Here is a 16,014-nt window from a genome sequence, read left to right as displayed (position 1 = left end):
ACAGGGCAACCGATTACCACTCCCAGGTGGTCTAGCAGGTCCGGTTCTCGGGCCTTCAGGTCAGCCAGGCAATGCTTTAGCTGATGCTCGTACAGGGAACTGTTCAATACTCGTTTAAGGTAGAAGAGCACCTTCGCCCAACGCAGCGGTCTTGCTTCTGTGTGATACCCCTGTATCACACAGCCCACTTTGCCTCCAGCATCATTGGAAGGAAGTGGCACATCAGCCACACAAGAGCTCCAAGCTCCTCCTCACCCATGCACCCCAGCCTCGCCCTTCCAGACAGTACAGTACAGTATTTTGACAATAAAATGAAAAATAAAGGACAAGAAAGTAGAAAAAAGGAAACTTACAAACCCCGCTGACAGACCCCAACTACCCCAACTAATTTAACCCACAAACAGACACCCGACAGTAAAAATACATTTCCAACAACAATAAAAGACACAAAAACACTTACACAGGTACAAAATACAATAAGGATACACCAAAAGACAAAAGATAGACCACACAAGAGACAATATACACAGTCCACAAGAGAACAAGACCAACACACAGTCAAGAAAAATCAGAGACTGCAAAGTGAAAGTACACCCACTGTACCATGTCTATAAACAGAATTTCCTATTACATCACTTCCTGTCCCCTTTGTGCCCCGTTTTCCGTCTTGCATGTATTTTTGATGCATACATAGTTTGCATGAATATTTTTTATGCATAAGCTACATGTGCAGCAAAATCCCACACATTACCGGGAAACTACTATTTTTATGGATATCCAAATGCGTGGGGTGCCCTGGTGGAATTAACGCTAGTGACCCATTGATGTTTAGTATACGTTTGCAAGTTTTTTCGACACATTTGCATAAAAATTTCCGACTCAAACTGTGTTTGCGTTATTTTTCATTATTTGACATGCATGCAGCCTGTATCTAGAAGAAGATAAGATGGTATGGCCTGCAGTGTGTTCTAGTGTTTGGCCACATGTGGTAGACCATGCAACTGCAGCCCACAATTCTACTATCTTTGCACAGGAATTCCCTTTTTTTTACTGACGCAAATGCAGTGCAAAGTTAGGAAATTTAAATGGAATTTGTAAGTTTGCGCAGATTGTGCGTCAATATATTACAGCAAGGAAGCTCTACAAAAGTATAAATCATAGCCTGTGTGCTTTGTGTGTGAATTGACTGTTATAACTATACTTGTGCTTCTGATGGAATGACATGCAATACATTTGGTGTGATGTTCATGTATGAATGTGTTACAAATGGGTATCAACATCAGATTGAAATCAATGAGGTACAACAGTGCAGATATGTGTTTGTAATATGTGTCAACTAATTTGCTGTGAGATTGAGGATGGCTGATGAGGGCTGTGCTGGATATGTTACCCCTCACATGTCATTAATTGTTGCCTACCACTTCATGGTCACTTGTGTGTAAAGTACCCATAAATCAGGCATTTGAACATGTTTGGTAGGTACAATGTTTGTGACACAGAGGCTCAATTCCAATCATAAAATTGTTATGTACACATCAGTTTGAGTAATGTAAATTACCTATGTTCCTACTGTGGCGGTGGTGGACCAGCAGCCCAGGCTGTATGTGCTCACATATTTTCAGAGGTGCATTGCACAAAAGTGTCCAGTTCAATTGTGTGGGCATGTGTACCCTGTGTCAGTATTGGGCTCCATGGTGTTACTGTTTCGTGTAGGTCTAGTCAGGAGTCTGTTAGGGCAACCCTTGAGTTCACAGAGTATCTTTCAAAGCGGATTTGTCCTAAAGTATAAGATCAGCTAAAGGCATGCAAGTGGATAGTGCAGCAGTGAAGACAGAGCAACCTTGTTTTGGACAAATATGTAACGGATCAGTAATGGACAAACCCGCAGGGCTCATCACTATGGGGGTCATTCTGACCTTGGCGGTCCATGACCGCCATGGCGTAGTGCGGCGGAAGCACCGCCAACAGGCTGGCGGTGCTTCCTGGGCGATTCTGACCGTGGCGGTAAAGCCGCAGTCGGAAAAGGGGAGCCGACGGTTTCCCGCCGGTTTCCCGCTGGCCCAGGGAACCCGCCATGGCGGCGCTGCAAGCAGCACCGCCATGGGGATTCCGACCGCCTTCCCGCCAGCCTGTTTCTGGCGGTGTCCACCGCCGGAACCAGGATGGCGGGAACGGGTGCCGTAGGGGCCCCCTAACAGGGCCCCACAAAGATTTTCACTGTCTGCTTAGCAGACAGTGAAAATCGCGACGGGTGCCACTGCACCCGTCGCACCCCTTCAACTCCGCCGGCTCCATTCCGAGCCGGCTTCATTGTTGAAGGGGCTGTCCTGCTGGGCCGGCCGGCCGGCGGTCTTCTGGCGGTCGCCCGCCGGCCCAGCGGGAAAGCCGGAATGGCCGCCGCGGTCTTATGACCGCGGTGCGGTCTTTCGGCGGGAACCGCTTGGCGGGCGGCGACCGCCGTCCGCCGCAGTCAGAATGACCACCTATGTTTGTACACAGGGTAGGGCTCTGAACTTCCCACAGCAACAGAGAACGTCAGTGCCTCTGTGCAGATTAATGTCACAGCTAGTCACCACACAAGCCCCATCGAAAGGTGGCAGCAGAAGTGAATCTGTGTCTGGACCCTCAGGGCACAACATGGATTTTCCTTACATACACAAGACTAGCCCTTGTTTGTTGGGCTGGAGACACAGTAAAAAATCCAGGAACACAGTCATAGCACACGGTCACTGTTAGGCACTAATGAATACATGCAAAACCTAGACAAAGGATGGGGGCTGGATTAGCCTCCTGGAAACCATGTGCCAGTACAAATACAAAATTAAACAATTCTATACAGTTGAGGACTGACCAGACACAATACCCCAAGAAGAAACGGAGGGCAAGGGAACCAACTAGAAGTCCAATGCAGGCACAGGGAATAGGCTCTGGTTGACGCAAAGAATGGAACAGGTATGGCTAACAGGAAGCAGGCTCAGTCAGGAACCAACATGAACAAGGCTGAAAAAAGAGAGCAGAGTGACTGGAACAAGCAGGAACAACACTGTGGAAACAGAGAGCAGTTTCAGGGGTAATCAGGACTGTAACAGAAACCAACAAGGGCTCTGGTACACAAATGAATTGTACTACAATCCACAATGAGGCGCCTCAGGGAATGGCAGCTTCTAAGCAGTTCCAGGTAGCAGCAAGGCCAGGCAGAGTCATGTGGCTGGGCTGCTGAGAGAGCTCACAGGTGTGTGCAGCTTCAGTCTCTCACAAGTCCTGGAGGAGAGAATCCAGTATAAGGGGACAACTAGACTTTTCCGATGGGAAGCTTTGGACAGAAAATTACAGGTCTTATCGACTACCAGGCAGTGCATTATGGGACATGAAGTCCATGCAGGCTAATGTAGTTGTTCTATGGCATGCCATTTAAAAAAAAGGAAAGCAAACAGGAGTCAGAATGGGAGTATGGGTGAGTGTTGATGATGATACCCAGGGTACAGATAGTCCATTTACAGCGCCCACTAGAGAAGGGAGGGCAGAGACTTAAAACCTTATGATTGATGATGTCATTGTTGTGTGTCATGTGCTACAGTAGACCATGTTGGCAAAGTGAATGTCTGTGATATGCTCTGGTCCTATGATTTTGCCCTTCATATGTGAAATAGAAAAGATGTTTTTGTTTTTTTTACAAAAGTGTGTGATGTTCGCTGACAATCATACGCATCAAATGTGATGTGGCTTCAGAAGTAATCAGATTTGTCTTTGTGGCATGCTCCCTGAGGTAATACTCACATTCCTAAAGAACATGTGATGCATAAATAAGTACCCATTGCAGGATTGAGTGATAAAGTGAGGTGTTCTATTCCATATTGTAACAATGTGTTTATAATGACTATTGTTGAAAAAAGTTTTGAACTATCTGCTGTCTGTGACGCATTCCTTCAGCTGTGTTTGGATGTTCCCCCTCATTTTCCCTGGCACCATCCTCATCCTCAGGCAGTTCTTCTTCGGGTTGCTATAGGGGGATGTTACCCCCAACACAAATTTTGTGCAAGATGGCACAGTCCTATAAGATCTTATACACCATTTCTGGGGAATATAGGAGGCTGCCTCCGGTGATGTCCAGGCACCTGAATCTGGACTTCAGGATGCCAAATGTCCGTTCAACAATGGTGTGTGTCCTCTGATGTGCCTCATTGTAGGCACACTCTGCTGCTGTGCTTGGGTTGGGGAATGGGGTCATGATCCATGGCTGGATCCCGTAACCCTGACCTGCTGAAAAATAAAATAGGAGTAAGTATTGTTGTTGCTTGCCCCAGGAATGTCATGTAGCATGGCAGTTGATATCTTGTGTCGTCTGTGACACATATGTGTTTGTGGCATTGTGTGAGAGCCTGGACTTCTGTGAGGTTCTTTCTGCATTGGGTTGTTAGACTTGACAGCTTGTGTTTGGCTCATTGACCTGATATCGGTGGTTTAGTTTCCAAAATGTAGTTCTGTGTGTATCTCCCATGCGTTGTGTAGTGAACTACATGTTTTAGTGTGTGTTTGTAGTATAGCCATTTTTAGTGTAGCATTATGCACGTTTGGTTAACATAATAGGCCTCTGTGCACTTTGCCCTAGACACGTTTTATTTCGCCTCGCACTGTTATTTTACAATAACCAGTTTTACGGTCTTGTTTTATTCTTTCTATCATACTGTTCAGCTTAGTTCAGCTCTGTGTTCACCAACACTGCATTCCTTCTCACCCTGTGCTTCAGTCATGGCTACAGTCTGGTACATTGCCGGTACAAGTGGTAGAAGTCCACTAGAGGGGACATGATACTTCCACACACACAATAGATTCCACTGAGGTGGTAACATGGTTGAATTACATGGCCTGGATACTGCATCCACTTGGACATATGTCATTGCAGATGAAACCAAGAAGTGAGGCCCTTTGATTGGGCTTGGTGGCAATGCCCAACACGTCTACCTAAGTTGGCAACACGGAGGTGTTCAGTATTGACAATGCACAATTGTCCCATGTGTGACTTGGTTCTATGTAGACTTTGTGCTTCCCTCTGCCAGTGGCTCATGTGCAACCATGCACCTACACTACCGAACTTGCTCCAGGTAAGCTGGCTAACTGCCGTGTGGAGGTGGATGTATCTGTGCAGGAAGGGCCATCTCCCTGTACATCTGTTGTTTAGATGGAGAATTGGCTCTTTCAGTATGTGCAGCAGTGTGTAGTTTGCATTAGTGTCACATCAGTATGTGTTCATAGCACAGTCCACTTCTTTATTGCTAGCTGGCAACGTCACCCCAGGAGTGATGTTTGATGTTGGTACTGCCTCAGTATTACCATGTCACCTAAATGTGAGTCAGCATCATCATGCTATGTGTCTCATGGTATTTGACCTGCAGCAACACACATTGCACACCCCTTCCACAGTCCTTATTGCTTGGAAGGATGTGGGATTGACTATGTGGCCTAATGTAATAGTAACTGGTTCATCTTCCAAGTTGTACTTCCAGTGCAGGCCATGTCATTGTCACTGTGTGGTTTGAAATTGGTCCCTTCTAGCTCTAGAGTGGCATCTGTTGTTATTGGCAGCTGTCATTTGGCCATAGGTGTGTATCCTATTGTGTCAGGGTGTCCAACATAACTACCTGTGTCACATATCGGTGTCCTCCTGGCCACGTGTCAATGTTGTGGTGTATGTATTGTGTGCCCTACAGGGTTGCTGTACTTTGTTTATATTGCTAGGTTTATGGATTTACCGACAAGAAGGCCATTGCCATATCGTCCATCCTGGAAGTGCCGATTAATGGTGCTTTAGTGAAAGATGAAGGAATCATGTACACTCCCAGGATACTTGGCCAAGATGTTGGTAAACAATCCCTGGTGATCAACAATGGCCTGAACATTTATGGAGTGGGTGTGCTTTCTGTTGCGGCATAGATGCTCTGTTGCAGCAGGTGGTACAATCCAGACATGGGTGCAGTCAATAGCACCAAGCACATGTGGGAAGCCATGTATTTGGTAAAAGCTCTGTTTGGTCTCCGGCTGCTTCTGCTGTGTGTTGGGGAAGCTGATGTGGCGGGGGTGTGAAGGAGATGATGGCATTAATGACCTTGGGAAGGAAGGCAGAGAATTAGGGCTGTGATACCCCAACAACTAGGGCAGTCATTGTTTGGAATGAGCCACTTACCAACATGTGCAGGACAGCTTGCAGCTTGGTCACTAGTGGAATATTGAGTGGTGTGAGTGGTGTCTGCAGGCTGGCTGTTATCTGTATAGCTTGCCAGTTGAGTCCGTAGCTCCGGATGATATCCTGTTACCTGAGGCCCTGGAGGGTTGTCCTGGTCCTGAAGACCCTCTCCTGCCTTCTGTGTTGCCTTTGGGGTCCACGTTGGTGTGGTGGTAGCTGCTGCTGTTGGCCCTGTGCTCTGCATCGTCTGGCACGCTGCATGAGTAGCACCTCCATGTCATCCTTCAGGAGCAAAGATGTTGCTTGTGTGTGCTTTCCTCAAGTGGTGGTGTGTTTGCCCCATTTTAACGCCTGCCTGACCCAGGTGTTAAAATTTGATGCAAATTGGGCTTTGTGTCATTTTTCGGGTCCGCATCCCAGCCGCGTGTCATTTTAGCCCGGATGGATAAATATGGCGCACAAATGTTTGTCATTCTTTGGATGGGAATGTCTACCTTGCATCTCATTGATGCAAGGCGATTTCACGCATCCAAAAACGAAGCAAACTTGGAAATTTTGATGCTAGACGGGTCTAGCGTCAAAATATAAATACAGTGCTAGGTTTGCACCAGATTTGCATTAAAAAAACGATGCAAATCCGGCACAAACAGAGTAGAAATATGGGCCTCTGTATCTAAACCCATGCTCTATGATGTAAAGCATGAACAAAAACCTGTGAATTCTCATACACTCATTTCAAACGACTGTGCATTTCTATAAATATCACACTTTTTTATTTAAACTGTAAATGCATGTAAGTAAAATTGTGAACAGCGGTTATAGATTGTAAAATAAGAGCGCAGCTTTAATCAGTAATGAACACAAATCAAACCTATGTTAAGGGGGATGATAAAAGCTCATATGAGGCCTTACAAGACAGGCAGGGCTTTTCAACAGACAAAAAAACACATAAAACCCATGACAATTTCCCAAAGCAACCATGACTGCCTCCTCGAGAAAATATGTGCACACTGAACTGCAGCAATATCCTAGCCAATCCAGGGCAATATTCCAAACTGACAGAGCACACACTTAGGACCTCAGGAGTTGGTTAAGTGATACATTTACAAACTATGGGGCATATTTAAGAGCCCCTAGCGCCTCCATGCGACACATTAGCCTCATTTATTTTTATGCTAATGTGGTCCAACAAGGCCAAAATACCAATGCCACATTTACAAAGTGGCGCAATGCATGCATTGCACCACTTTGTAGCCCTTTGCGCTACATTATGACTGCTCCAGGAATAATGTATGCAAGGGGGCCGCACAAATGGCGCAAGGAAATCAAACAGATTTTTTGGGGCACTTTTAACGCCTGGCATTAAATGGGGAAATACCATTGTTTACAATAGGCCCCTTTGTACTCTGCATGAGTAGCGCCAAAATGTCGGCGTTACTCATGCAGAGTACATCAATAGCGTCATGAATATGATGCTATTGCCCCCTACCCTGCACCATGGGGCGCTGTATTTTAAACATGCTGCACACATAGTGGCGGTTAGCGGGCGGTAAAGGGTGCAAGAAAAGTGGCCCTGCACACACTCTTAAATATCCCCCTATATTTAGCCTAAGTACTCGAAAAAGGCAAACTACTGTAAAATGTAAAATGTTCTATAAACTCAACTATCATAACAAAACTGATGACGAGCTATATATATTCCTGCCTGTTGCATATCCAGTTTCTGTCAAAGTTCAGCAATGGCAAATCCATAAGTGCTGAGAAAAAAACAATTTTTTTTTTACTGCCTTGGGTGGGCAGCCTAGGAGGTGATGCCCACTAACACAATATTTTCCTAGCCTGTATTGAGTAACTGAACACCATGGGATTACCCCAACCATTCAAAAACACAGCCACACCCACAGATTTGATATTTCAAGAGATCTTAAAAATAACCAGGTACAGTGCAGATTAGTCATTGATTGGACTTTTCACTATGCTCACCAACCCTCAGGACTGGTCTTTATGCCACAGACCCAAAAAAGAATCCTCACTACTGTCTGTGGGCTCTAGAGGCAGCGTGAAGGCTTCTTTTCTCTTAAATACCATGATAAACTGACCATAGACACACCGAAGACTGATCTCTGATACTACTCACCCTTCTTAGATACAAATGTATTCTATTTCATTCATATTCACTCACATGTTGGAATTTTGCTTAAACGATTATGGGGGTCATTACAACATTAGCGGTATAAGGTGCTTACCGCCGTGCAGAAGACCGCCAATACACCGCCGCGGCCGCGGAATTCCTCCACAGCTATTATGACACACATCTCTGAATCAGACACCCACACAAGACCGCCACACCAAAGGTCAGCGATGAACATGCGGAAAAAAATCCTCCACGCCAACAGAAACACGCCCATGCTATTACGACCCACGAATCCACGTGGCGGTCTTTCAACCGCGGTATTCCATTGGCGATACACACCGCCGCGCTCAAAATACACACACATCTCCAAAACACCGCCACATTGGACAATTCAAAATACACACACCTGATACACATACACACACCACTCCCACACACCCAACACAATATAAAATACACACCCACATCACCCACAAACCCCTACGACCACAATTTCTGAGAGAAGGCCAGAGAGAAACAGCACAGAATAGAGAACCCCATCACACAGAGGCACACTACACCATCACCCACACAACATCCACGCACAAAACACCACATACCACAACACTCACCACACTCATCAACACATACACCACCCCACACATCACACACACCACCCCATGGCACGCCAAAGACACCCCCGCTTCTCCGAAGAGGAGCTCAGGGTCATGGTCGAGGAAATCATACGGGTAGAGCCACAGCTATTTGGCTCACAGGTACAGCACACATCAATATCCAGGAAGATGGAGCTATGGCAAAGAATAGTCGACAGGGTCAACGCTATGGGACAGCACCCAAGAAATCGGGAGGACATGAGGAAGAGGTGGAAGGACCTACGGGGGAAGGTGCGTTCCACGGTATCCAGGCACCACATCGCGGTACAGCGGACTGGCGGCGGACCCCCGCCTCCTCCCCCACAACTAACAACATGGGAGGAGCAAGTCTTGTCCATCTTGCATCCTGAGGGCCTCGCAGGAGTCGTTGGAGGAACGGACACTGGTAAGTCAAATTGTAACTATCATATCCCCCACCCTACCTGCATGCTATCACACACCCCCTCCCTCACACCCTCCATTATCACTCCAAATGCTCACCTATCGACCCATGACACCAACCACCCATCGCAACCCCAAGACCTGCATGACATAACTAAGCATGGATACCCATCACTAAAGCATACCCACTGCACAGACCCACAACACCCCCCAACCATCACCACACAAGCCCCCACACAGGAATGCCTGCACTGGGGTACACGCACACCCACCCATTGCACACCATGAAACACACACATGCAATAATCATGTACTCATACCCCCGCAGGAACCCGAAGGAACGTCACCACACCAGAGGGTCCAGACAACACCACTCCACCCCCAGAAGAGGCCCACCATGACGACAGCAGCTCTGCCCCACTGGATCTTGATGACCAGCCCGGACCATCGTGGGCCTCAGGACAGTCGGTTCCCCTTGCCCAGCCACAGCCTAACACCGAACTGCCACCCTCTGGGAACACCAGCACAGCACCCACCCAGCGGGCCCAAACCTCCCTACCCAGGACAGGTCAAGCAGCGGTGTGTCCACCAGGGCACCCAGGCTAACCCAACACCCCAACAACAACAGGGACCTGGGGGAAGTGGTAGTGGGCACACGGTCCTGCGGACGGAGGCACATGAACACAAGGGAACTTTGAGGGCTGCTGTGCGACAGAGGGAGGACAGGCCAAGGGAACCAACTCTCAACGAGGCCCTCTCCTCCATCATGGGAGCTTACCACCACTCCCAGGAGACGATGGCTACTGTACTGGGCAAGTTGCAGGAGACCCTGCGTCTGCAGGAGGAGCAGTATTTGGGCTTCAGGGAGGAGCTCAGGACCATCGGCTCCGCCCTGGGCACCATTGTAGGGGTGCTGATGGACATTCAAAAGACCTTGAGGGACACCGTGGCACTCCAAGGGGCCCCTGACACTAGCCCCGACGTTGAAATGCCCACCACCTCTGCCGGCGCTAGTGGACAGGACGCCCCGCCACAGGACCAACACACCAGCACCCCATCCCCTGCAGACGGACAACCACCATGCAAGCGGGCCCTGAGATCCAGGAACAGGACAGAGCAAGATGGCAAGACCCCGCCAGGAAATAAGACCACCCTGATCGTCCTCCCACTGTCCCACTTTGTTACCCTGTCCAAATCGGAACTGCCCCAGCTCCACTTCCAATGGCCAGATGTGCAATGTACCTGTGAGAATAATAGACTGGACTCTGCCATGGACATTCCTCCACCATCACCCATCACCATTTCACAACCCCCCTTCATTGTTATGCACTTAAATAAACACCCTTGAAACACTAATAAAACTGGAGTCAGTCAATGATTGTGAACATTGTATTGTCAATTACAGTGTTAAAAAAGGTTACCCATTGGAAGGCCAACATACCAATGTCACACATCACAAGCCTTTCAAGGGTGCAAGCTGTTGACACGTAGGTTACCACATTAGTGAAACTGAAATGGAAGGGGACAACTCAGTTAACAAATAGTGAGTGAAATGTAGGTACAGGATAGAGGTAGACGTGTGAAAGTTAATGTTATGTTAAACCTGAAAATGTACTCACCTGTGTCTCACTGGAAATATTGCTGTATGACTGACTCCCTGTTTTCGTTTTCATCTTCATCAGCTTCCTCCTCATCACTGTCCACAGGCTCCACAGGCTCCCCCGCTGCAACAACACCGTCATCTGGATCATCCTCCTGCAGAAAAGGCACCTGGCGTCGCGATGCCAAGTTATGGAGCATGGAGCTGGCGATGATGATGTCGCACACCTTCTTCGGTGAGTAGAATAGGGATCCACCTGTCATATGGAGGCACCTGAACCTGGCCTTCAGGAGGCCGAAGGTCCGCTCGATCACCCTCCTAGTTCGCCCATGGGCCTCATTGTAGCGTTCCTCTGCCCTGGTCCTGGGATTCCTCACTGGGGTCAGTAGCCATGACAGGTTGGGGTAACCAGAGTCCCCCAATAGCCATACACGGTGCCTCTGGAGTTCACCCATCATATCAGGGATGCTGCTATTCCGCAGGATGTAGGCGTCATGCACTGAGCCAGGGAACATAGCATTTACCTGCGAGATGTACTGGTCTGCCAAACACACCATCTGTACATTCATGGAATGATAACTCTTCCGGTTCCTGTACACCTGTTCACTCCTGTGGGGGGGGACCAGAGCCACATGGGTCCCATCAATGGCACCTATGATGTTGGGGATATGTCCAAGGGCATAGAAGTCACCTTTCACTGTAGCCAAATCCTCCACCTCAGGGAAAATGATGTATCTCCTTACGTGTTTCAGCAGGGCAGCCAACAATCTGGACAACACGTTGGAAAACATAGGCTTGGACATCCCTGATGCCATGGCCACAGTTGTCTGAAAAGACCCACTTGCAAGGAAATGGAGCACTGACAGCACCTGCACGTCAGGGGGGATTCCAGTCGGATGGTGGATTGGTGACATCAGGTCTGACTCCAACTGGGTACATAGTTCCTGGATTGTGGCACGGTCAAACCGGTAGGTTACGATGACATGTCGCTCTTCCATTGTCAACAGGTCCACCAGCGGTCGGTACACCGGCGGATTCCGCCATCTTCCAATATGTCCCAACTGACGGTGCCTAAGAAGGACAACAGCGAAGAAACTGTCAGCATTCCTCCAGGTATGTACCCACAGTCACACACAAGACTACAACAGACAATTAACCCATCCGGGAAAGGTTTTGAGTGTAGGCCTTGGTATGTGTGACGCAGTAGTAATTGAAGCCATGTGGGCCCCTGAAATGGCGGCTGCCTGACCTCTAAACTGGGACAATGGAATTGTGGGGTAACTGCGCTGGCGTTGGACACCGTCGCGGTAGGCGGTCGTAGAGCGTGGCGCAATGCTGCATTGGTTAACATTGGACCCTATGGGTCCCAGGAGCCAATGAGCAGGTGCGCTGGCGGTGATGATGCGCCCCGCCGCAGACGTCACCGCCGCGGACGTCACCACCATTTTCTATCTGTTGAATCACTAGATACCTGACCTTCGACTGGAGAGGACCTACACTGCTAGTGCTGCTGTGACCTCGGTCTGGATGCGACGATGGCTGCTGCGTCTGGAGAAAAGGCCCCTGCCTTCACTGCACAGGAGTTGAAGAAACTTGTGGATGGGGTCCTCCCCCAGTACACGCTACTCTACGGTCCTCCAGACCAACAGGTTAGTACACAGGGAGCACGTTGTATGGGCTAGGCTTGGGTGGAGAGGGCTGGGTGGATGAGGGAAGGAGGCAGAGTACCTAGAACAGTTATGCATGGGGATGAATGGGCCACAGGGATAGAGTTGGGAGGGGGCCAATCACAACGACGGTGCAGTAGGTAATGACTGTTCCTCTTTCCTTGTGCATGTCATGTAGGTCAGTGCCCACCAGAAGAGGGACATTTGGCGTGCCATCGCCAAGGAAGTCCGGACCCTGAGGGCCCACCAGAGATGGGGCACCCACTGCCGTAGGAGATGAGAGGACATTCGCCGCTGCAGCAAGAAGACGGCGGAGGCTCAGCTGGGGATGGCCTCCCAACGTGGGAGGGGTGCCCGTCACACCATGACCCCCCTGATGTTCCGGATCCTGGCGGTGGCCTACCCGGAGTTGGATGGGCACTTAAGGACATCACAGCAGACACAAGGGGGTGAGTACAACCTCATTATGTGGACTTTGCGTGCAGTGGAGATGTCTGGGTGGGGGAGGTGGGCTGTGGGTGTCCCTAGGCCAGGGCGAGTTAGGTAGGCAAGGCCCCTCCGTAATGTAGGCCATGTGGCACTCTACCCCAGCTCAAAACAGAGGCAAGTTGATGTATGGGTGCCCCTTTGCCATCCATGTGGGCAGATTACTACCATTGCCATGTAGGCCATATCCCAGAAATAGCATGTGCAGAGGGCAGGAGCACGGCGTAATGCATGGGGCTGCTGCGTCTGTCTTGTCCGCCAACGGTAGCGGTATGCCATGCACTAAAACTCTCTTTCTTCTGTCTCCCCCCCTTTTCCTGCTCTCCCTGTCCTTTTGTACATCAGCATCATCAGGTGGAGGTACAGTGGCACCGGAGCACGAGGGAGCTGCATCCCACATGGCCATGGAGGGCCACACCACAGACTCTGAATTCACCAGTGGGACGGAGGGCGAGGGGAGCTTCACGTCGGCCACCAGATCACCAACCAGCGACACAGACTCGTCCGCCGATGGGAGCTCCCCTGTGGTGGCGGCACCATCTGTGCGCCCCACTTCTACAGGTACAGCCGCCACCTCCCCTACCAGCACCGCCCTCCCAGCAGCCCCTCAGCGTGTGTCCCGTGCCCGCTCACCCAGGAGGGTGGGCATCACCTTCGCCCCAGGCACCTCAGGCCCTGCCCCAGTCACCCCTGCTGCTCTCAGTGAAGAGGCCATTGACCTCCTCAGGTCACTCACTGTTGGGCAGTCTACCATTGTGAATGCCATCCAGGGTGTAGAACGAGTGTTGAAACACGGTAATGCATTCCTGGAAGGCATTCATTCTGGTCAGGCTGTCCTTCAGCGAACCCTGCAATCTCTGGCTTCAGCACTGATGGCAGCCATTGTCCCTGTGTCCAGCCTCCCCCTTCCAACTTCTTCCACCCAGACCCAATCCCCTGTACCCCAGCCCATCCCAAGCACACCTACAGACCAGCAGGCACACAAGTCAACACCCAAAAGTAGCTCAAGCAAACATAGGCACCACACATCCCACAGGGACTCACACAAGCATCACACCCATACAGACACAGCAACATCCACTGTCTCCACTGTGTCCCCCTCCTCCTCTTCTCCCTCCTCCCTCCCAGTCTCGTCTACACACACCTGCATGCACCACATCTACAGGCACTAGGACTCGCACCAGGACACCCAGCACCACAAGCCGCTCACCTGCACTCACCACCTCCACTGCCATTTACACGTCCCCTGTGTCCTCTCCCAGTGTGTCTGTGACGCCCCCCTCCCAAAGTACACAAACGCTGGCAATCACTCACCCAACATCCATCCACCTCATGATAGCCTCCAGTACCTGCACCTGCGCCCAAAACACTTAAAGTGACACCTCCTACAATCACCTCCTCTACCTCCACTCCCAGACCCCCTCCAGCTACCCATCCCAGTGTCCGTCAGAAACTGTCCCTCTGTCAAATTGACCTGTTTGCCCCCACCCCTCCCCTCCAGTTCATCAGTCCCGTCGTAGCGCCTCAGCCAAAAAGCCTCCAGTACCAGTGGTGCGTGTTCCAGGTTTTTGTAGTGCACCGTCCACCAGGGCAGGCAGTAGGACCCGGAGCCAAGGCACTGTCAGCCCACCCCCTGTAAAGGCACCGAAATTGGAGAGTGGACAATGGGACCGTGCCAAGACTCCTGGTGGGACAACAAGTGAAATGGGATCGAAGGCGATTGGTGAGTCAGCTGTAACTCCAAAGAAGGTGGGGAAGGTCCCGAGGAAGTCTCCCCAGCCTGTTGTGAGTGTCACGGCGGAGAAGTGCGCCATCATTTCCGGCGGTCCAGACACAACCGCCAGCACCGTCGTTACTGGTCAGGAGACCACTGCCAGAGTCACAGCCCAGGAGGGCCCAAGTATCGTCACTGGTCCAGAGACCACCGCCAGAGTCAGTGCCCAGGAGGGCCCAAGTATCGTTACTGGTCAGGAGACCACCGCCAGAGTCAGTGCCCAGGAGGGCCCAAGTATCGTCACTGGTCAGGAGACCATCGCCAGAGTCAGTGCCCAGGAGGGTCCAGGATCCCACAGCCCCGCTGGGAGATGATGGAACGTCATGCCACACCCCAATGTCCAGTGTGGAGTTCGTCATGCCACACCCCAATGTCCAGTGTGGAGTTCGTCATGCCACACCCCAATGTCAGTATCTGAACCGCCATCTCAGGCCACCGTTGAACAGTCCATAGCCAGCCATGGCAAAGCACCGCTGAACAAGGCCAAGACCGCCATGGTGAAGACCGCTGGACAGTCCATAGCCAGCCATGGCAATGCACCGCTGAACAAAGCCAAGACCGCCATGGCAAAGCACCGCTGAACAAGGCCAAGACCGCCATGGTGAAGACCGCTGAACAAGGCCAAGACCGCCATGGTGAAGACCGCTGAACAGTCCATAGCCAGCCATGGCAATGCACCGCTGAACAAGGCCAAGACCGCCATGGCAAAGTACCGCTGAACAAGGCCAAGACCACCATGTTGAAGCCCTCTGATCAAGGCCAAGACCGCCATGGTGAAGACCGCTGAACAGTCCATAGCCAGCCATGGCAATGCACCGCTGAACAAGGCCAAGACCGTCATGGCAAAGCACCGCTGAACAAGGCCAAGACCGCCATGGTGAAGACCGCTGATCAGTGCAGACACCGTGTGGGTATGAATAGGCCGCCACATCAGGCATCCTTCTCCCATTTGCAGCTGGGACAGTGACAGGACAGGAACTTTCACGGGGAAACTCATCCAGTCTGGCCACCAGTCCCACCCAGTACCAGTTGAGGACTGCATCTACTTGAGTCAATGTGGCTTTGCACTCCCCAGGATGGTCTAGTGGACAAACCACCCACTGTAAAGACTTGAAAGACTGTGGCTTTGCACTCCCCA

The sequence above is a fragment of the Pleurodeles waltl genome, chromosome 4_1 (genome assembly GCF_031143425.1).
Source record: "Pleurodeles waltl isolate 20211129_DDA chromosome 4_1, aPleWal1.hap1.20221129, whole genome shotgun sequence".
NCBI classification, from domain to species: domain Eukaryota; kingdom Metazoa; phylum Chordata; class Amphibia; order Caudata; family Salamandridae; genus Pleurodeles; species Pleurodeles waltl.
This window is presented reverse-complemented; position numbering follows the sequence as displayed.